This window comes from Lygodium microphyllum, chromosome 1 (assembly GCF_053477565.2).
Source record: "Lygodium microphyllum isolate KBCC chromosome 1, Lygodium_microphyllum_v1.1.10, whole genome shotgun sequence".
In the NCBI taxonomy this organism is placed as follows: Eukaryota; Viridiplantae; Streptophyta; class Polypodiopsida; order Schizaeales; family Lygodiaceae; genus Lygodium; species Lygodium microphyllum.
Window position 1 is genome coordinate 21649867 of NC_141135.1, and position 22644 is coordinate 21672510.

Sequence of the window (22644 nt, forward strand, 5' to 3'; positions counted from 1 at the left end):
GGCAGTTCAAGGGGTTCAACAAGAGATGGTACAATCCACATCTTTCAAAGACCACTCTGAGTCTATCTCAGTGTTCTCACCAAGTAGGGTAAATGCAAAAGTCATCCACAAAGACCCCTAACTCCTTCCTCAACATGTCTTTGAATATTTTACACATCAATTGTTGGAAGGTGACTGGCGCGTTAGTCAACCCAAAGGGCATGACTATGTAGGAAAAAATGCCCCATTCAGTGGCGAATGTGGTTTTATGCCTATCATTAGAATGTACTTGCACCTGATTGTGTCCAGAGAAGCCGTCCAGGAAACTGTAGGCCTCTTTTCCAGCCACTCTCTTGAACATATGCTCCGTGTACGACAATGGCTAGTTATCTCTCTTTGTAGCTGTGTTTACCTTCTTGTAATTGACATACACTCTAATCTTTCCATTCTTCTTTAATACAATGACTATGGGGGAAACCTAGCCCGTGTGCTCAATTTTGTAGATGAATCCTGCTCTCATTAGCTCGTCGATTTCTTCCTTGATGGCATGGGAGTGCTTTGGATTCATGGGATATGATTGCTACTTGACTGGCATTGCATCAGGTGTCATGGGTATGTTATGAGTCACCACACTTGGGTCTAACCCTTTGAGCTCTTCTAAGAACCAAGCAAAGATGTCTATATACTCCCACAAGAGAGTAACGAGACTTACTTCATCTTGCTCTGCCAAGTCATCAGCTATGAAGATAAGTCGTGGGGTCTACCCTTCGCAAGCTAAATTGACCTCTTTGACCTTGGCGGGTCCGTCGATTGGTTCGCTTACTTGCTCCTATCATTTGGCTCCCAACAAAATCACCACCCTATCTCCCTTTTTGAACTTTGTGAATCATTTTGGTAGGTCTTGCGGTTTTTGCTATTCTTTTGTCTTCCTTTCTTTACGTAGCTTCTATCACTCCTCCCTTAATCATCAGTGTCTTAGGTCGAAGTACCCAAGATCGGAAAATATATTGATGAAGAGATTTTTCAAACCATTGAAATTGGCACCCTCTGTAGCATCCAAACTTGTGTACCAAGTCCGACCCTTGTCACCTAAGCATAGCTCAAAAACTTGGGAGCATTAAGTAGGATTGGTAAGGCTGTTGGCCTCACAGACCTGCTTGAATTGTTTCACAAAGTTGTAGGATTGTCATTTGCTTGGTATTTCTTTAGTTGCTTTGCCACCACAGGGATTTTCGATTAGCTCTTAGAGCCTTGGTTAAATCTTAACCCTATTAGCAGTGATATTGCTAGTGCTGCAACGCTTTGCTCTACTGTCGTGTTATCTAGCAGCAGTCACTTTGTCAGAAGCTTGCTCAGTGTGAGGTCTCTCTAGCACTCTCTCGCTCTCCGATCGATTTCTGCTTGCTAGGGCTAACACTGTCTGGATCTCTCGCATTTTAGTAGCCTCAAGAAAATCGCCTAGGTCTAGCTCTTTGTTGCTTCTACAGCCTAGCCCATCCTCTTCCATGTCCAAGGCTTCATGCTCCTCCAAGTTGTCGATCAAGTTGATAAGGCCGAGTAGATCCACTTCCACAATAGTGCCTATCTTTACTTTTACAACTTGAGCTATCCTCTTCCATGTCCAAGGCCTCTTGCTCTGCCAAGTTGTCGATTAAGTCGATAAGGCCGAGTAGATCCACTTCCATGATAGTGCATGTCCTTGTTGTGTCTATCTTTTTGGATGTGGTCTTTACTTGGGCCTACCTTTGGGGATTTGATGACCCTTCTATCTCTTTGGGTCTTCTCTTATTGGTGGGTTCCTTCAAGTTCTTAAGTCTAGGTTAATTCCTTATTAATTACAACCAGTCCTCAACTTACCCTCACTTTGTGAGTGTGAGCATGTGTGTGTTCTTTTCCATGCACTGTGTGAAATTAATCTTTGAGCTCTTTTCAAATGTGCTTTGAGTAATGGAAGTCAGAGTGAGTGAGAAAACAAAGTGTGTGCAGCTCCGGTGTTCTCATCTACAGGTTGGCTTGATAGGGTCATGTGTTCGATTCCTAGCTATTCTCACCAGCTTCTCGCGTTTGCTGGCTATGCTATTCGGTTCCACTTGTTTAGGGTCGAATTGGGATGCTGCAATCATCTCACAAGACCAAACACTATTCCCGACTGTTTGGCTATGATTTCTAGGTTTGTAACTACTTGTGAGGCATTCGGTGGGTTCTTTTGGAGTGGGTTACACTTCTCGTTAGCCGGTGTTTGTCAAGTTTTTGATTTTTTTCTTCCTCAAGCCATGTCTGATTTACCAATGTTTGATTTTGAAAATCGATCATCTGATTTACTAGTGTCGCATTCTAAGAATCGGATAGGGTCATGTTCGATTGCCACAATTGAACAAGGTGTGTCTGATCAGATAGCTCGAGTTGGTCCTCACTCGGATACGTCTCATTCTTAGAATCCGATGGGGGTGCTTGGTCTGATTGAATTTATGTTCGATCGGATAGGGTACTAGGTCCGATTTTGTGATTTGATTCCAATGATCGGATTGGCGAGTGTCCGATCAGACATCAGAGTGTCCAATCGGATGAGGTAGTGTGTTTGATTCCTTCTCATTCGATTCTCAGAATCGGATGGAAGTGGTGTGTCTGCGATTGGATGAGTCAAGTGTCCGATCAGACCGATTTGTGTGTCTAATTTTAGAGTTGTTCTCACTTGGAACTAGTCCGATTTTTGAAATCTGACGGGTATGTTTGATATCGAACAAAACGGGCTTATCTAAGCCCAAGCCCGATTCTAGGTATTGAAAACTCAGAAAAAAGCATCCAATTCTACCAGTGGAAGTATGTGTCGATCACATTTTTGCCAAATATCTTCACTTCAATGTTGCTAGGAGCTACCACGACTTCTAGGAATCAGTGAGGGGTGTAGGCCAAGGGCATTCTATACCCGAATCTCATTGAAAGCTCCCACATGCTCCGATCGATTCAGCATACTGTTGTGCCTTGCAAGCGCTTTCTCTCTCTCTCTCAAAGCTAGGACTGCAAATGAGATTTTCCCTACTCACCCAAGACCTTAAACCCTTGCTGGCTAACACCTCATCCTTCCCAATTACTCCACTTAGGACTCCCAAACATGTATGTCCGATCAGAGGAAACGGGCTTATCGGAGTCCAATTCTGGGAATCGGATTGGTCACTGGGTCCGATTGTAGGAGTTGAATACCATGTAAAGCATCAGATTCTGCCAACTGAAGTATGTGTCGATCAGGTTGTTGCCAAATATCTTCATTTCATTGTTGCTAGGAGCTACTAGGACTTCTAGGAATCAAGGAGGGGTGTAGGCCATGTTGGAAACTGGAGGAAGACGAGAGACGAAAGGAAGAGAGCAGAGAAGAGAGACACAGAACCCCAGAAGTGTGTCAGCTGAGCACACATGATAGGAATATATAGAGGGGACCTGGGGCGCTATATATAGACAGACGATATATAGCTAACTATATATAGCTATTAGCTATATATAGTTAGCTATATATAGTCTGTCTATATATAGCTAACTATATATAGCTAACACGCCAAGGGCATTCTATACCTAAATCTCACCAAAAGCTCTAACACACTCTGATTGATTCGACGTAGTCTTGTGCCCTGCAAGCTCTCTCTCTCTCTCTTTCTCTCTCTCTCTCTCTCTCTCTCTCTCTCTCTCTCTCTCTCACACATACACACACACACACACAAAGGCGAGACTGTAAATGAGGTTTTCCCTGGTCACCCAAGACTTAAATCCTTGCTTACTAGCACCTCAGACTTCCCAATCACTCCACCTGTGACTCTGAGACATCCGAGCTCTCTCTTTTTTCAAGTTTTCCCTATTATTGCCCTATGCACGACTATTTTACAATAATGAACTGTAAGCTTCCCAATTTGATTTCTTTTTCCTATCCTACTCTAAATGAGACAAAAATCAAAAGCAAAGTACTGGATTGATTTCTCCTACTCAAGTGATCATGAAAACCCAAAAATACTTACTTGTAGCATGGATTAAAACCCAAAACCTCCAATCTATCTCAAGCTCCGATTCGGGGATGAAACCCTTACTTGAATGCAAGATTTGAAGTGCTCAATCTTGAATCCATTGGTCTTGACAATGGAACCAAAATGTAAAGGCAAGCTTAAGCTCAATCGCCAAGACCCATGGACCACTTATTGTTCAAGTGAGCACTAATGGCTACCTCTCACATAGCCGATGTGCTATCCCTCTCTACGAGTGTAGTGAGCTTACCTTGATGTGTGATTGAGTTGCTTCCTCTCTCAAGCACTCTGATAGGTCCAAGATTTGTGATGCAAGCTCAAGCATCCTCAGGCCTCTTCCTTGAAGCTCCATCCTCCATATCCATGCATGAGGCGAGAGAAGAGAAGAGAAGAAGAAGAGAGGATATAGAGGAGGGCTTCACCTCCAAGATCTCTCACCCTCACACACTCACTCTCTCACTCCCTCACTCACTCACACTCCCTCCCTCAAGCACTCACAAGCAAGCAAGAGAAGAGAAGAAGAGAAGAACAAGAGTCCACTTTGCCACATACCAAAGAATGAGCTTTCATTCACTTTTTGAACTTTATATACAAAACCCTAAATCCCTTTTTGGGCGGTCATTCCCTTATCCTCTTTTTCTTACATGGTCGGCCATGTTTCCCATTGTCCTTCTTTCTTTCTAGCTTAGTCCTATTGCCTGTTCATCGTTACAAACTGCACAGAAGAGAGCCTGGTGCTCTTTTACAGAGGTTTTGACTGCACCTTTGTATTTAAAGGTACTCCTTCTTGCTTTGGCTTCTTGCGGCTTCCATGGTTGCATCTTGTATCCTTGGTGGGCCCACTCTCTTGTAGGGCATCTTTTCCTTTTTTCCACCTTGCACTTTTTCTCTTGATGCCTCGTTTTTGCTTCCTTCGCTTTGCAATAAACATTCTGCTTCCTTCGCTTTGCAGTATTCACCTTTTTACCACATGCTACCAAATGTTTGTGAGTTCTTCCATTCTCACAAGCTTCATGGGTTATGCCTTTCATGACCAAATTAGTTTCACCATTAGAACACATGACTTTTTGGGGTTGTGATAACATTTTGAGCCTTCAAATATTATTGTTGTCCATAGTTTCTTGCTTTTGATTCATTGCAATTGTGACCTATTTGATAACATACTATGATAACTGCAAAGTGAAATCCATGCTATGCAATCATACAAAAAATGCTACACTCTCCAAAGATGAATGTAGTGGAAAATATGATGCATAGCCTATCTACATGTGCCCATGCATCATGCAAAATGCACACACAATTCCTTGATTATTAAAAAATCCTTAACCTCACCTCTCAACACTTAGGAAAAAATAATTGAACTCTACTTCTCTTGATGCCAAGAGGCATATTCCACGGTGGATTCTGTGAGGTTTTGCAATGGATTCCGTAAAATTTGGGGCTCATACACAAGGTGGATTTTGAAAAACACAATGAAAAACCTTCAAATTTTTAAAGAAAATTTGCAAGACATCTCATCTTAAAGATAGGAGTATTGATGTGTCATATCCTCAGTACATGTGCTCTCTCGTGGACTCTAAATGCATCAAAAGTATTATCTTTATCTAGATCTCCATTTCTTGCCTCTCTCTTGGGTTGCCAACCATTCTGTGTGGTGTTATCTAGTTGTGCTATTTTCATATCTTGCTTTTCTCACTTCCTATATTGCCCTACTTATAAATTCTACTTGAGAGGTTTAGGACTTCTTTTCTTTTTCCTCGTATTGTATCTCTAATCTCCTATACCAACATTGTAATAATTGCCTCATTGAATTGGAATCATTGATGTCACCTCCATGATCAATTGCCTTTTGAATGAGCTTTTGAAAAGCAAAACGAGACCATTCCATGCCTTGAGTTTACCATATTGCCAAAATTCAATGATCTACAAAGTATGGACCATGTGCTTCAAGTATATATTGCACAAGAAGAGAGATTAGAAACACAAACTAATTCGAAATGATGATATTTTCCTATAATGGTGACAATACTGACCATGTAGTGTGTTATGATGTTTATAGTCCATGCCTCCGCCATGGACGTATGAATTTTATTAACTGTCTCTTTAAATGCATTGGCATCACCATTCCTAAACCTCAACTTTCATAAGAGAGATGCTAATCTATCTAGGTGTATCCACACTTGTGCCTTTGCAATCCTCGTTCATCCCTCGTTGCTCCAATCAGGAACAACAAGGTGCAACTTTCTCCATGCTTCATACTTCTCTGGTTGTTTTACAAGTATATTACCTTCCTCATCTCAAGGTGGAGATATAAACTTCCTAGCCTTGGTTTGCCAAATCATGGTTTACAAGGGATATTTACACTCTTGTCCGATCGTCCTTTTTTATTCGTACTTGGCCCCCATTCAATCCAACTTCAGAGAAGACTTGTTCTACCTTCTTGCATGTAGCATCAGCTTCTGACACGGGTTGCATCTTGTATGCAAAGTATATATATTCATATACTAGCTTCTCAATTATTCTAACCAAACAATGCAATGTGCAAAAGTGAACCCTTGTTAGTGGTATTTCCAAAATAGGGTGCTAGTTTGGATCCACTGGAACTAGCATTCCATTGCTCATGAATTTTTTATCATGTGTTGGAGCACCTTGTTGTCCGGCCTTGGCAAGCCATTATTTCTTTCCATCTTTTCCTTTCTTACTATTTTGCATGTAGTATATGCACTGAATTTTTTCATTCGTTGTATTTGATAAACTAAACATACACTTCAATGTTTTTAAATCACCTGCAAGATGCCATTCAACTTGATAGTCCCCAAACCCCTCGATGTGTAAAATTGCTTCATTATTTTGCTATTGAATAAAACTGGGTATATTAGTTAGGTTTAAAAAAATTTAAGTACTTCATGGTCCTCCTTAGGTACTTCAAACGTTGCAAGCCACCATATTTCATTCTCTGATTATACATTGAAGTATAAAGGATGGTTTTCATCGATGTTGGGATCCAACGCTCGATTCACAAGTGTTATACTCACATGTTCAAGTTTTTTTCCCTTAATAATCTCACTCTTATCAAGTTTGAGGACAAACTTAAGCTTGCCTCTTCATTCTTCCATAGACATATTGTAGAACTTGACCATAGCAATCTGAACCCTACATATATCCAATACAAAGTTGTTGGATGCATGCAATACAAATGTAACTTCTTTGGAACCATATCTCAATATGTGATTATTTTTCAGATGTTTTGGATTATGAATTAGTTCTAAAAATTTCTAATTTAGTTGTTTTCGAGTCTTCTTCATGTGAAATGGTTTTGGTAGAGGCATTACTCGCTTAGTTTTTAAGACTTGCTTAAAACGTGTATCCAATTGTTTATAGAGCATACTGTATGACTCAAAACTCATTCCCACCTGGTCACATAATCTTTGAGTATCTGTAGCAGTAAACAAGTTGCTCACATCCCTAAGATGTTCACTTGTGACACCAGCTACAATGTCCCTAAATTTATGATTTTCTAATGCATGTTTGACCATATCCTTTCTTAGGACTTTGGCAATAGTATCATTCTTTGCATGAGGGAACATATGTCTCATTGTAGTAGATTGAGTATATATCTGTCTATGATATTGTCCACTTCCTTTGGTTAATTGCTAAATTAGTTTAACTAATCGGATGCATCGATGTGCTTCTTTCGTTTTTAAAGTGGGCCCAATCTCCAAAGTTTTTGTGAGCTCTCTCTTTATGTTTCGATTCTCCTTCTCCAAGTCCATAACTTTAGACTATAACTCCATATTCTGCATGTGTGTAGTATTCATGGCATCTTCAATGAAAAATATTGCTTGTTGTAGGCTCTGGTTCTCCTTATCCTTCTCAGCCAATAATCTATCATTTTCCATCAAAGACTACATATTCCCTTGTAATCTTGTCTGCATATCTTTCAAGGCTTGATGAACCCCTTCTAATCCTTGTGTGACAAGTCTGCATGTGTATCCATACAATCCTTCATTGCCTTTACAAACAAACTTTACAAATGATGTAAGCCCTTCAAATTGTGGTGGCCTTTGAGTGATTGGATCGGGTGGATAAATGTACCTATTAACCCAAAGGTCCACATCAACCCTAATCAACCCTAATCTACCAATAATCTTAGCTTTTAATCTACCTCTAATTAGCATCAAATCTTATCGCCTATTCTATCTAAAATATTCTCTCTCTCTCTCTCTCTCTCTCTCTCTCTCTCTCTCTCTCAACAAGAATTGATCAATGATACTTAAACACATTTATACAAAATCTTGGCTAGGGAAGAACAATAAAATCATATTATCTTCTGCCCTAATTTACTCTCTGTCACTCTATCACTTATTTTCTTAGTTCATCTCACACAGTCCTCTATCATTCCCCCCTTCTCCCTGTGTGTGTGTGTGTGTGTGTGTGAGAATTTATACTTAAGGATTAAACAATGACTATGAAGAATAATAACATCACATAGATTAAAAAAATAAAGATACCTTCATTATGACTTGATTGCTTATAGTGTAGACTGTTGAAGAGGAAGATATCTTATAGCGTAGTACTAAAGAGGGAGATTGCTTGTAGCAGGGTAGAGAGAGTGTTGTAGATAGAGATGATTTGATTTCAACAAATGGTATCAAAACCACTCCTGAGATTGCTTGCACGGGGTAGAGAGTATTGTAGATAGTACTGAGTGTTGCTTTAGAAGAATTTGTATACAAGAAACCATATTTTGGAGGGAAGGAGAAGAGTACACAAAATTTGGTACAAAACTAGAGCCTTTGAGAGGAATGAAAAATGGCCCAAAAATAGGCATATACTTGTCCAAAAAAGATAAAAACTTACAAAGAAACTCTCAAGTCAAAAAGGTGTCTTTGGGTAAAAACTAATCACAAAATATGATGTGTACGTCATATTATATCGTTTTTTAAGTCCTGTCCTTTTAAGAAGTGAGAATAAGAATGATTCTAATATATTTTCATGTTGAAAAGTCGTGAGGCAATTACAGAGTCGTGTATTAATGATTGGTTCTATTTTTAGAGAAAACAAAATTCTATTTTTTAAGTTATGAGGAATTGAGAAAAAGTGACCTTATCCTATAGTTTGAGAATAAAATAAAAGACAAAATCTATTGAAAATAAAAATACGAGATTTGCTTGGTTGAAGAATATCTCTTATTATAATATTATTTTGGAACCTCTTTTTAGAGAGAGAGAGAGAGGTGAGAGAAACCCCTTAAGGGGCAACAAAGAGAGTCAATATTTCTCCTAATGCTCGTCATGCATAATGGGAAGAAAAATAGTCTATATGATGTGTTGCATGTACCATCTATCACTAAAAATTTATTGTTTGTTAGAAAAATGCCAGTGGACAAATGGCAGAGCAGAATTCGCAAGTTAGATTTAGTAGATATGGTTGTTTTATTAAAGACCATGGAAATGGCTACAAGTTGATTGCTAAAGTTCAAAGGGATGGCTGGATGTTTACCTTGGATGCTACTATTCTTGAGTTAAAGGTAGCCATATTTGCTCAGGACATTGGAGCACTCAAAGATGTGAAAATCTTACATAAGCACATAATTTGGACATGTAAACATACAACAACTAAAAACCATGCAGTAGAAGGATACTGAACTTGGTTTACCAAAATTTAAGTATATGGAGCTAGGACATGTATGCTCCGCTTTCCAATTCGGGAAGAAAACAAGACATTTGTTTATTAGAGATGCCAAAAATAGTACTAAACCATTGCAGTTGGTGCATTCAGACATTTGGGATTTGACGCATAATGCATCCTTCAATGATGGAAGATATTATGTCTCATTTGTTGATGATTTTAGTCAATAAACTTGAGTGTACATTCAAAACACAAGGATGAAGTGCTAGTATTTTTTAAGGACTTTAAAAAACATGTTGAATTTTTTTTGGATGTTATATCTCATGCTTGGAGGTGTGAGTATGTCTCTCTTGAATTTTATAGATACTTAGTTGAGTATACCATTAAAAGTTAGCTTATATGCAATTATACACCACAACAAAATGGTATAGCAAAGAGGAAAAATTGGATACTTATGGAAGCTACAAGAGCAATCCTAAAAAAGAAGAATTGACTAATCTATTATTGGACTGAAGTAGTTGTAACTACAATATACGTGTTAAACATAACTCCTACAACATGTATCCATGATCTTACACCATATGCAATAGGCACAAACCAGATATCAACCATCTTAGAGTATTTGGATGTATTTCTTATGTACATGTGCCAAATGAGAAGAGGAAGAAGTTAGTTCCGAAGGTGACTAAGTGTTTTTTTATTGGCTATGCACAAGCTAGAAAAGCCTACAAATGCTACAATCTAGCTATTCAGCAGACATTGGTTAGCACAGATGTAGCATTGATGAACTGGCTTCATGTATGGTGGTTCGAATGTGATTATTTCTTATTAACTCGTAGATGATACTCATGCTAAAACTTGTACTATGGATAGTACCACTATTAGTGGGCCTACAGAAGACATATCCTCTACTATTAGTCCATGGACAGGTTGCTTACATAGTCATGGTTCTATGTCCATTAACATGGAAATGTAAGTGAGGGGACCTTCCTGATGCTTCCCTATTCCTAGTAACAGTACCCTCCTAGTATTTCTAGTCGGGAGAGGAAGAAGCTTATATTAGAATCAGCTCCCTACACCCTGCTAGGCAGTGCATTGTACAAGAAAGGCAAAGATGAAGTGCTCAGAAGATGTGTTGCAGGAGACAAGTTTGGGATTGTTCTGAAGGCTTGCTATGACGAGCCATGTGGGGGTCACTTTGCAGGAGAAGCTACAGCCAGGAAGGCTCTGCTAGCAGGATACTGGTGGCCTACCATTCATAAGGATGCCTATGATTACTGTAAAAGATGTGATGCTTGTCAGAGAATGGGGAAACCTACCAAAACAAGTGCCATGCCACTGCAACCTATCCTTCCCTTGAAGCCTTTCGAGAAGTGGGGCATCGACTTCGTAGGTCGGATCGATCCTCCCACCAGAAGGAAGCAGAACCGATACATCCTGGTATGTACGGATTATGTCACAAAGTGGTGTGAAGCTAAAGCCCTAAAGCGGGATGATGGTAACAGTGTGGCCCTGTTCATGTACGAGAATATCATCACCCGTTTTGGCAGTCCCTTAGAGCTGGTAAGTGACAGAGGCACTCATTTCATTAACAAAGTCATGGAAGAGTTGACAGAGTTGTATAAGATCTGCCATCGCAAGTCCACTCCTTACTACCCCAGAGCCAACGGCCAAGTTGAAGTCACCAATCGCATCCTCTGCTCGATTCTGACAAGAACAATTGCCGCATATCATTGTGACTGGGATGATCGACTTACAGAGGCCCTCTGGGCGTATAGAACCTCCCATAAAGCAGCAACAGGACAGACACCCTTCCAGCTGGTGTATGGTACAGAAGTTGTTTTCCCTGTTGAACTGGAATTACCCTCTTTGAGAGTGGCTATCAAAGCACGTTTGGGGGACGATGATTCACTGCAATGCCGTCTCCTGCACTTGGAATGTTTGGATGAAACTTGCAGGATGGCTCTACAATGAATGGAAGCCACGCAAGCTCGACGCAAGGCTTACCATGACAGCTTCATCAAGCACAAAGAGTTCAAAGAAGGTGATTTGGTCCTAGCCTATGATTCACGATTTGGCAAGTTTCCTGGCAAGCTCCAACAGCGGTGGATGGGCCCATATAAGGTACTTGCTGTCAACCCTAATGGCTCTGTCCAAGTGTAGACCGTTGATGCCTCTGATGATCCCTTTCTGATCAATGGATATCGCCTGAAGAAGTACTTCTCTCCTTGGGGATCCTGACAATCATGGTCACCTGATCCTTTCCCTTGTTGGCATGGCACTGTACTTCTTATGATGCTACTTCTGATAGCCATTCTTTAGCCACTCCTGATGAGGTGGACGCAACCCTCTGTCCCCTCCACCCTACCTTCTAGCCTTGATCTCTTATCCTCTATTTTCCACCAGCGACACTGGCGAGGTTGGTTCTGATACATGGTCTTTCTACCATTCCCTTGCTTAATTCAAAAAAAAAAGAAAAAAAAAGAAAAAAATATACATATCGGTCATGGGAGAAAAGGACTTAGGTCCCTGTCATGCCGACCTATTCTTCAAGAAAAGGTGGAAACACCCTCGGGAATAGGGAAAAACAAAGAAAAAAAAAGGAAAAAACAAGATAAGAAAAACAAATCTGTTATGGGAGAAAAGGAAGAAATTCCCTGTCATAGGAGGCCTCGTTCCAAGAAAAGGTGGCAAACACCCTTGGGCGGGAAGCTGGCTGTGGAAAAGGTGGCAACACCCAGCAGTCCAGAAAGTGGATTCATTAATTGATATTTCCAGGATCCAATTCCGAAGCTGCCTCCCTTGGTACGCTGTGTCCTGGGTTTCTCTACAGAGCGTCTAACTGTCCTCTAGCAGACGACATGTCCTATTCAACACAACGTTCGATTTGATGGCTACCTCCCTGGGTACGTCTCTTCAACAACTGACGACGCGATCTTCATCGACAAATAATCGAGTGATGCGAGCTTTCATCCTAACCGGATGGGGAAGTGAGTATGGTTGCCCTCTGTAACTATCAACCACGAGTGAGACAGAGGGTGGGGCGAGAGACCAATCTTTTCCCTTCAAATCAAATGAGAGGTGAGAAGTGTGAATGAAGTGTTCCACGCCCGGGATGGGCCTCTCAATGCACAAAGCACAATTTATTTCTGTGCACTGCACCATAAGGCTCACTGGCCTTCCTTCTCGCACCGTATGCCGACACAGGGTGGGATGCACAGTTGCACCATCCAATGCGCACAAGGCATACAACCCTTGCACAAGTGATCCTGAGGATTACATCAATGGGTTTCAGGACATGGTTGCCCTCCTGTATCTATCAGCAGAGCGTGAGATAGAGGGTGGGCTGAGTGTGACTGGAGTTTCTTCAATCAATTACCGAGAGGTGAGATTGAGGGACGTTACGACACTTGGAGTCAGGTATGTTTCCGTTTCCCTATGCACGCACGGGATGGGTCTTTGCCGTCATCACAGGACACGTCACCCTGTTCTGTACTCTGCACTGTAAGGCTCCCTTGCCTTCTTCCTTGCACTTATGCCGAATGGGTTGGACGCACTAATGCACCATCAACTGTGCACCCTGGCATACTCCCTCTGCACCATCCCCTATCGATTCCTAAACCAGGTACAAGATATGGGTTTCAATCATTCTTCCTCGAATGATATTAGTTATGGGGCGAGTGACTGTTCTTTTATTCCATTTGAGAGACTGTGAGTTGAGTGCAATATCCCTCATCATCGACAAATTTCCTGCGATTCCTTCAACCAGCTACCTCCCTGGGTGTTGCTGCGTGGTCCCTGCCATGACGGATGTGTGCTGTGAAGATGCCTTTGGTACCTCCTACAGAGCCGACAACGGCACCGGACATGCCATCGACAATCAACCTTGATCCTCAACAAAATGGGCCAAGTTTTTCTAACCCTACACTCTGTTTCTCAGTGACGTTCATGTCTTAAGTGTGGGGACGTTAGTAGATGGTCTGTGGTGTGGTCCTAGGTCCCTGTTGCTCGGTTAACCCCATCTGTTAAGGTCTTAAGTGTGGGGACGCGTCCCTGCGCGTCTACATTGCATACCCCTCTGCATATGCCTCAACCTGCTAATGCCTCTATGCCATGACTTTCTTTTACCCTAATGGGGTCCCTTCGCACCCAACCGTTCATGTTCCACCCACCCTAGGGGCTGTTCCCTTGCAGTTTTCCTTCATTCCCTGATTTTGAGGTCCTGCCATGTGAACGCACCCTACGTTCACTGAATTCCAAATCCAACCTTATAGCCATGTTTCGCCCTCTGAACTGACCATTTTTCCTTTTTACCTACCCCTGTTCTGGTGCACGGTTTTTGAGTTATTAATTTTTGAAGCATTTTATACAAATTAGCCGATTTTCCATATGAACGCGCTTTTCTTGCTTCGGAACCGTGATCTGACATCATAGCCCTGACAACAATTTTTCCCCTGACATTTTTCCTTTTTACTCCGAGTCATTCCGATGCACGGTTTGTCCAATATTAATTTTCCGGTTTTTAAAGATTTTTTCGTGGGTCTTTTTGACATTTTTCCATGTGAACCTGCCCTGTTTGCATCAGAATTCCAATTTGATTTGACAACCATGTCCGCCGTGTCTTTCCCCACCTTTTTCCTTTTTCCTCCACCCTCTTTCGACTTTTGGATTTTTAATTATTAATTTTTAAATGAGTTTTCGGGTGTATTTTTTGTTTTTTTGCATGTGAACCCCTCCTAGTTCCACCGGAACTGCGTTTTAACATGACAACCCTGTACCACCCCTTCTTGCGGACATTTTTCCTTCTTACTGCATGTCCTTCCGGTGAACGGTTCGTCCAATATTAATTTTCGATACCATTTTCGGATCTGTTTTTTGGGTTTTTTCCACGTGAACGCGTCTTATCTCAGTCGGAACTATTTTTTGATGTGATAGGATTGTCGGGCACGTCTTTTTGCATATTTTTCCTTTTTCTTCACCTCGTTCCAATGCACGAATCTTCCGATATTAATTTTTAATTGTGATTTTTGGTTCATTTTTTACGTTTTTTGCATATGAACGGCCTGTCTTTCTCCCGAAACCCCGTTGCACATTTTTCCTGTCTTCTCCTTGCTGTCCTGTCCACTTTTTATTTTTACGCCATTTCGTTCTGACGTCCGGATTGGGAGATATTAATTTTTCTTTATTTTTATGTGTTTTTACGCGCCCATCCCTCGCGTGAACGCGCCCGTTTTCGATTTTACGCATCTTAACGCACCCCGCTCGCATCCACGTGCCTCGTCCCCGCATCCGAGTGCCCTTTCACTCCCATTACAGCAAATTTATTTTACCCCCGCCCCACGCACGCGCGCGGGACGGGGGGTACGCCTCCTTTTTGGGCCCACTAACTCTAACCCTACCACTAACCCCTACCCTTCCCCCCGGGCACCCTCCCATGGGCGTACCCCGCCCATTTCTACCCCCAGCCCCCTATGGGCACCCCCCCATGGGCCGTGCCCCTTCCCTATGCCCCTTCCCCTATGCCCCCCCCATCCCATGGGCCCCTGCCCATACCCTCCCACCTTTTCCACCCTCCCCATGTCCTTTCCTATCCCCTACCCTACCCTTCTCTCTCCCGAATCCCTCCCCACCCCAACTGTCTCTCCCTCTCCCTTCCCTCTCCCTCTGCGTGTCTCTCACCGCCACCATCTCCTACCCTCCCCTCCTCCTTCTCTCCTCCCTCACGACGCTCTCCTTCCCCTCCCTCTTCCCCTCATCCTCTTCTGCAGTCGCCGGTGCCCTTCCTTGCCAGCCCTGCAGTCGCCGGCGCCCTTCCTTGCCAACCCTGCAGCCGCCCGCGGCCACGTCGTCTGCGCTCGCCTGCACGCTGCCCTGCTCCCCCCGTCGGAGCCCACCCCTCTAGCCCGTCACCTCCCCCGTGGGCCGCGCCAGTCAGCCGCCACAGCCCCGTCGGCGCCCTCGTCCACCTCGTTGAACGCCGCCACAGCCCCGTCGTCGCCCTCGTCCTCCTCTGCGACGCCCCGCCTCTGCTCCAGCCCGCCGACGACGCCCTCCTGTGGCGTCCGTGCCGGCTCTGGCCGTTGACCTCCTACCTAGCCCCCCTTCACACCCCACAAACACACACCCCACCCTCACACTAATCCCCTTTCCCCCCATAACACACCCCCACCTCCCCCCACCCCATACAAGCCCCCCTTCACACCCCACAACCACACACTCTCCTCTCCCCCTCCTACCTAGCCCCTGTTCACAACCCCCACTACAGCACAAACACCCACCCACACCCTCCCACACAAGCCCTTGTTCCCTCCACTGTAACACACACCACCCCACCTACACCCACCTAAGCCCCCCTTCCCTCACAACACACAAATCCCCTCTAATCTCCTCCCAAACCCCTGTTCCCCCGCGGACACCCCACCAGCCGACTAAAATTTACAACAAGTGTACCTTGCTTTTGTACTTGCAGTTCATGTTGCATTCAATGTCAGACTAATATGTCTGGAACCCCATATGCAAAGATATAACTCTGAACTGCTGTAAGTGATCTTGGGGCATGTACCCTCTATGTTGAGCTCAAAAAGAGCAGCTGGTTACTATCATTTTTTTTGCATGCAGATTGCTTGTCTCTACATGAATAGGCTGCCCAAATACATGCTGGTTTTGCATTGAATGCAGTCCGTACATGCATGCTGCAATACCTAGGTCATTGCCAAGTGTCAGGAGGTATATGTACCATTGTTTTCAAGTTGGAATAATTGAACATTTGAGCACATACAGTGTTGAAAACTATCATAAACAGTTGCAGGTTGAAACTGAACTGCTAAGATGTAATGTGTCCACCTGTTTGCTCGCAGGACACATCTTAGCAGCCCTTCAGGAAGAGAGTCTAAAAAGCGCTCCCCGACACTCCCACGGAATGTCACGAGGTTTGCGATCTAGGTCCTCCCGAGTCTACCACGAAGTGGAAGCATTCTAACCATTCCCACTTAAGACCGACCTGAATCAGGGTTCTCCTAGTGGTCAAACTCCTAAAACGATAGCTAGCATCGAACCCTAGGCGAACTACTTTACGCAGAAATGTCAGGGTCAAAGCGGATTCATGCTGCACTTGGTTCAACGAGAATTGGAAACTAGAGGGATGCAAAGCTTGACCTCTCTGCCCATAAGGCATAGTCCCATTCCGTTCCCCTAAAACAGCATAAATCGGGATTCTAGTAACCTAGATTCTAGGTCATCGTTCCTTGCTTGTCAACTTCTTTCGAGAAAGTTCCCTGTTGTTGATTTCGTTTGAGAAAAGTTCCCGGCGAACCGGGACCACCCATCCGTAGGATGGACCCATGGCCACATCCATCACACTTTCCTCAGGGTTGGTTTAGTTGTCTAATTACCTACCACATTTAGTTGGAGACGCATAAAACGGCTTCCTTAATTAGACACTTAGTCACTGGTCCCTTCACATAATCTTAGCACTTGACATAGAAAAACAGTGTCAAACAAGTTCCTTTTCAACAATTGCTCTTATTTATCTTTGGAATACATCATAATAATCCAGCCCGTAGGCTAATCCATAGTTCGCCCGAAGGCTATCCATAATCCGCCTGAAGGTAATCCAGCAATCCACAGGGATTACTAATGCAAGATTTCTCCCGTAGACTAGTATGCGGACCTCGAGATCCAATCTCGAGTCACGTCAGCCTCTTGTGTGGGGCCCGAAAGTCAAGGGATTTATGGCCAGAGCCTCCCCTGGCACCCAAGCATCCTCCTGCTCCAAGTAGCACCCAATGGAGAGACCTCTGGCGGCGAGTTCGGTCCACGTTCCCGACGTGGCTAACAACCCCCTTGGTTAGGGTCAGGCTGACAGTCGGGGGTAACTGATGCTACCTCTCCCTTCAGGCCTTCAACTTGAATCATTAATTATCTTTCCATCCTTAGTTTATTGAGCAAAGCAATACAAACAGTGCTCCTAACTTATACAAGCAAAAGCAATCCAGTGGTGGTTGTTTTATTTGGCCAACTACTAAGGAGTGAATCCTTTCCTTCGAATGCATCCAACATTCGATCCAGGATCGATTGCGACTTGGCAAGATCCCCAAGGGTTTGTTTGTTTACCCTTTTATCCTTGGGTTAGGGTCATACCCTGTCAACCCAGATTAACCAACACCTTAGGCTTCTTAAGTTAAGACAGTAAATCCTGGTGACCATGTCGTTCTAACTTGATTGATCCTTTGCTTACCAGGTGATACATAACTTCCCTTAACTTGGAAAATCAGCCCAAGAAAGGTGATGTAGCAGGATGTCTACTCATCCTCTTGCACAATAGGATTGCACCAGAACATGCCAACCTTATTTCAAAGAGTGGCAAATCTTTCCTGTGATAAAACGACAAAGCCATGTGACATTGCAACTTGTTGCACAAGTGTCATGCTTAACTCATGGGATCATTTCACCCATCAATGGCATTCCTTGGTCAAGAAATATGTAGGGTTTGAGGATTCTTCTTATTCAATTCAATCCTTATCTTACTAGGCTGACAAGGGTTTCAAAACCCAATCGGGATTTTAGTAATTAGGTCGATCGATCCTTAGGGTAAGACCCTGATGCCAGGAGGCATATTCCACGGTGGATTCCGTGAGGTTTCACGATGGATTCCGTAAACTTAGATGACCGGGGCTCATACGCAAAGAGGATTCTTTGTGCGAGAAGTTGATGGGGACGCCTGTCCTTTTCGGGCGTTTCATTAATTTAGTGTGTACATGGGTGATTCCATAGCGGGTGATTCCGCAAAATGCATATTAAATTAATAAACGTTTATGAGTTTAGAGTGCGCACTCGTAATAAATTAAGGTTAGGATTTATTTCTAACCAGTTGATTTATTTATGTAGCTGAAGACTGCTAGGTATTCACTTTTGTCGGTTTAATTGTGTTATTTTACTAACGATTGTGAATGCTTCAGTTGATGTGTAGAGATAGCAGCAGTGGCGGAGGAAAGCATTGGAGTCTAGCGGGTTTTCGATCTTTGGACTATATTTTGATAGGCGCCACGCCTATATTTTGTTATGTCTATAGAGACATCGATTATTTATTATTATTTTGTATGCGCTTATGCGCCTGGATATGTTATTTTTATTTGGACATTGAGATTGGGCGTGCCAGACTCTTTGGGCACCGTCCATTAGCTTTATTTTCCTATTTTTGGTAGAAAGCAAACTCAAAAGCTAAAAGCTTGTCATATTTTTGTAATTGGGCTATTTTTGAGCATAAAGATTGGAAATATACATTAAATACATGCTTTGTGAAGCGCTCACACAAGGCATGGGGGAGATTCAACCCAATTTGTCTCTTGTCTCATGTCGTGCTTGTTTTTACATTGGTTTTTGTGATAAAAAGTAGAGTGCTTTGTTCTTGGGGACCTTTGGGAATTCACTACGTGAGCTACCTGCGTCCGATCTGCGCACCAGTGGTATCAGAGCGGAGCAGAGATCAAGGGCTTCCAATCGCTACCAATCTCGGGCGAAGGCGGAGCTCCAGGAACAAACGGCCTCTACAGTCAATCTTGTCGCGAACCGTCGATACAGGCAGACTTCTGGCGATCAAGAACCCCTGTTTCCACTCTCAGATCGCGAAGGACCACTCTCTGTCGGCGGAGGACCACTCCCTCAACTCCATGAACAAGTCGTGATAGAACAGTGAGAAATTTCTTATCTTCTTCATTAACAAAGCTTAGTTTTAAGCTTAAGAAGCTTAAAAGCTTCATAATCTACAAATCGTGGCAAATCGTTAGCAAGAAGATCATTCCGAAAAATCCGCGCGCTGTCAAAAAACGGCCCCCCCCCCTTCACGATCAAAAACGGCGGCTTCTGTGGTCAACAATTAAGCTCTTAAGCTTAATCACCAAGCCTAATTAAGCCAAATCATACAAATCTCTGCAAGTCACACAGATCTGACAAGTCAAAATACTCCGGGTCTCGCACTACAGAAGTCAAGTTCAGCAAGTCACTTGGAATCAAGTCCTTCAAGTTCTGCAAGTCAGCTAAGTTCAGCAAGTTCACAACCCTGCAAGTCTATTAAGTCTGCAACTCTGCAAGTCAGACTAAATCAGAACTGACTAACGCTTGAAACTCCTAGAAGACTTGTTCGTTTGCAAAAACTCTGAACTGGAAAGTTGTTCGCAGCAAGCTGTTTTACCTATCTACAAGTTCGTTGAAGTACTTTCAGCAAACAGAGACAGAAATATTTCAGAATTTCTGAAAATTGAAGAAGAAAATACCCAAAATACATAGCCTTGTAACCCCAAATTTGAGCTACGCTCATCCCGCTAACTGATTTTGAGTGAGAAAGGTTTGTTGAGTTTTACAGGATGACTACCCCACATATGGATGATCCTATGGCTGAAGACGACCTACCCGAGCCTACCATGGAACAAAAGCTGGATCTTATCATGTTGCAATTGGACGAAGAGCGAAGAGCTAGGCAAGCCTTGCAAGCGCAATTGACAAAGCTACAAGGAGCGTCCAGTGATAACGAAGAACCTCAAGCTGAAGATTTGATACGCCGTACCATCGACGCCACTCTTGAAGCACAAACCATTCGCAAGGAATCCAAGATAAGTAAACGAAGTTTCAAGTTTCGCACTTTCAATGGCATAAGAGAAGGAAAGACTGTTTTATCATTCATTAGCCAATTTGATGACTATTTCCATGAGGAAACTTATCCTGAGAAAGATAAAATCAAGTGTGTTACTAATCATCTGATAGATAGAGCATCACTTTGGTGGACTGTAGTCCGCAAGAGCATAGAATGTCCTGCTACATGGGAAGATTTCAAGAAGAAGTTCATGCAAAATTTTCTACCACCGCAATTTCATGAGAAGGCAATCAAGCAATGGGATTTACTTCAACAGCGCGATCGTGAGCCTATTCCACAGTATACAGAGCGTTTTTGGAATGCACTCCTACAGCTACGCATGCTTGAAGACGTACCAGAGACGACCCATAAGCGGAAGTACATGTCTGGACTTCTTGGACATTACTACGCTGAGGTGAATATGTTCAAGCCTGCTACCCTTGAAGATGCTATCTCCTTAGCTCACGACACTGAAGATAAGTTACGTGGAAGAGATCGACGACCACAGTCATTCCAAGCAAACGGTAATTATGGATCTAAACAATTCAATTCAAATTTCAGAAGGTTTAATCCAGGTCGTTTTTCATCACCATCTTTCCGCAAGAATTGGCCTAAACCACCTGCATTACCATCCACTGTCAATCCAAATCCTAAGCCTATCCAACAAGAAAATCCAAATATACCCAGACTCCCAGCCATTGCAAATAATGTGACCAAAGCCAAGCCTATCGTATGTTACAAGTGTCACCAGCCAGGCCATCTCGCAGCAAATTGTCATTCAAAGAAGCCATCAGCACATATCAACTACCTTGGAGCTATGGACGAGGACGAGCATGAGGATATGCCGGACTTCACTGAAGAAGAAGATGATCCTACTACTACTTCCGACACTTTACCAGGTATGCCTACTTTACATTCATTGTTGACTATGAAATGTATGGTGCATGGAAAAGAAAGAATTATATTGCATGATGACGGTAGTACGCATGATTTTATTTCAGCAAAATTGGTAAAGGAATTGAAATTGCATACAGTACCTACGCACTATCGCATAAAAGCTGCATTTTTAGGCACTAGGTACAATGGCACACAAGAAGTTCAAGATTTAGAAATTCAAATTGGTCCATATATTGAAAGAAGAAATTTCACAGTTGTCCCATTACAGTCTAGCGACATTATTCTAGGAATGCCATGGAGACACCAACATAATCCCAATATAGATTATTCCACACACACAATGAATATTAATTTTCAAGGAAAATCTATTACCTTATTTGGTATGCATGCATCTCATATGTTTCCACTGCTTTCGCATACTCAAGCAAAACGTGCACTACGCAAGAACACTAAATCATATCTCATTTGGGTGAATGAATTACACGCAAAAGAAACTCATATGCACCCTAGACATAAGGAATTTCTTGCATATTTTAAGGACTGTTTTGCAGAAGACCTACCACCAGGTTTACCTCCATCACGTCCAGAAGACCATAAGATTGACCTAATACCTGGCACACAACCACCTTGCAAAGCCCCATATAGGCACAATCAAATAGAGCAAAAAGAAATCCAGAGTCAAGTAGAAGAATTACTAAATAGAGGCTTAATTCGACCTAGCAGTTCTCCATTCGGTGCACCTGTGCTCCTAGTCAAGAAAAAGAATAATACTTATCGGATGTGTATTGACTACCGAGCATTAAACAAGATCACTGTAAAGAATAGGTATCCTATACCTAGAGTTGATGACCTTATGGACAAACTGCAAGGATCTTCTATATTTAGTAAAATTGACCTTAAATCTGGATATCATCAGGTGAGGCTAGATAGATCCGACATATTTAAGACTGCATTCAGGACACAGTTTGGCCATTACGAATTCTTAGTTATGCCATTCGGATTAACTAATGCACCTGCCACTTTCAGTAGAATGATGAACCGTATTTTTCTAAAATATCAGTATTGTGTGATTGTTTTCTTTGATGATATTTTAGTATTCAGTCAAAGTGAAAAAGAGCATTACGAGCATTTATCATTAGTTTTTCAATTACTGAAAGAAAATCAATTGTTTGCAAATCCTGACAAGAGTGAATTCTTTAAGACAGAAATAGAATATCTAGGTCATATTGTATCAAAAGAAGGAATAAAAGTTGATCCTAAGAAAATTGACGCAATATTGCATTGGCCTATTCCTAAAAATGTACATGAATTACGTTCATTCCTTGGTCTTGCTAGTTTCTATAGAAAGTTTGTACGTAATTTCTCATTACTTGCTTTACCACTGACCAAACTTCTTAAGAAAGGCATTGTTTATCAATGGACTGAAAACCAGCAGAAATCCTTTGATTTACTTAAACGTGCATTGACCAATGCCCCTGTCCTACAATTGCCTGACTTTAACAG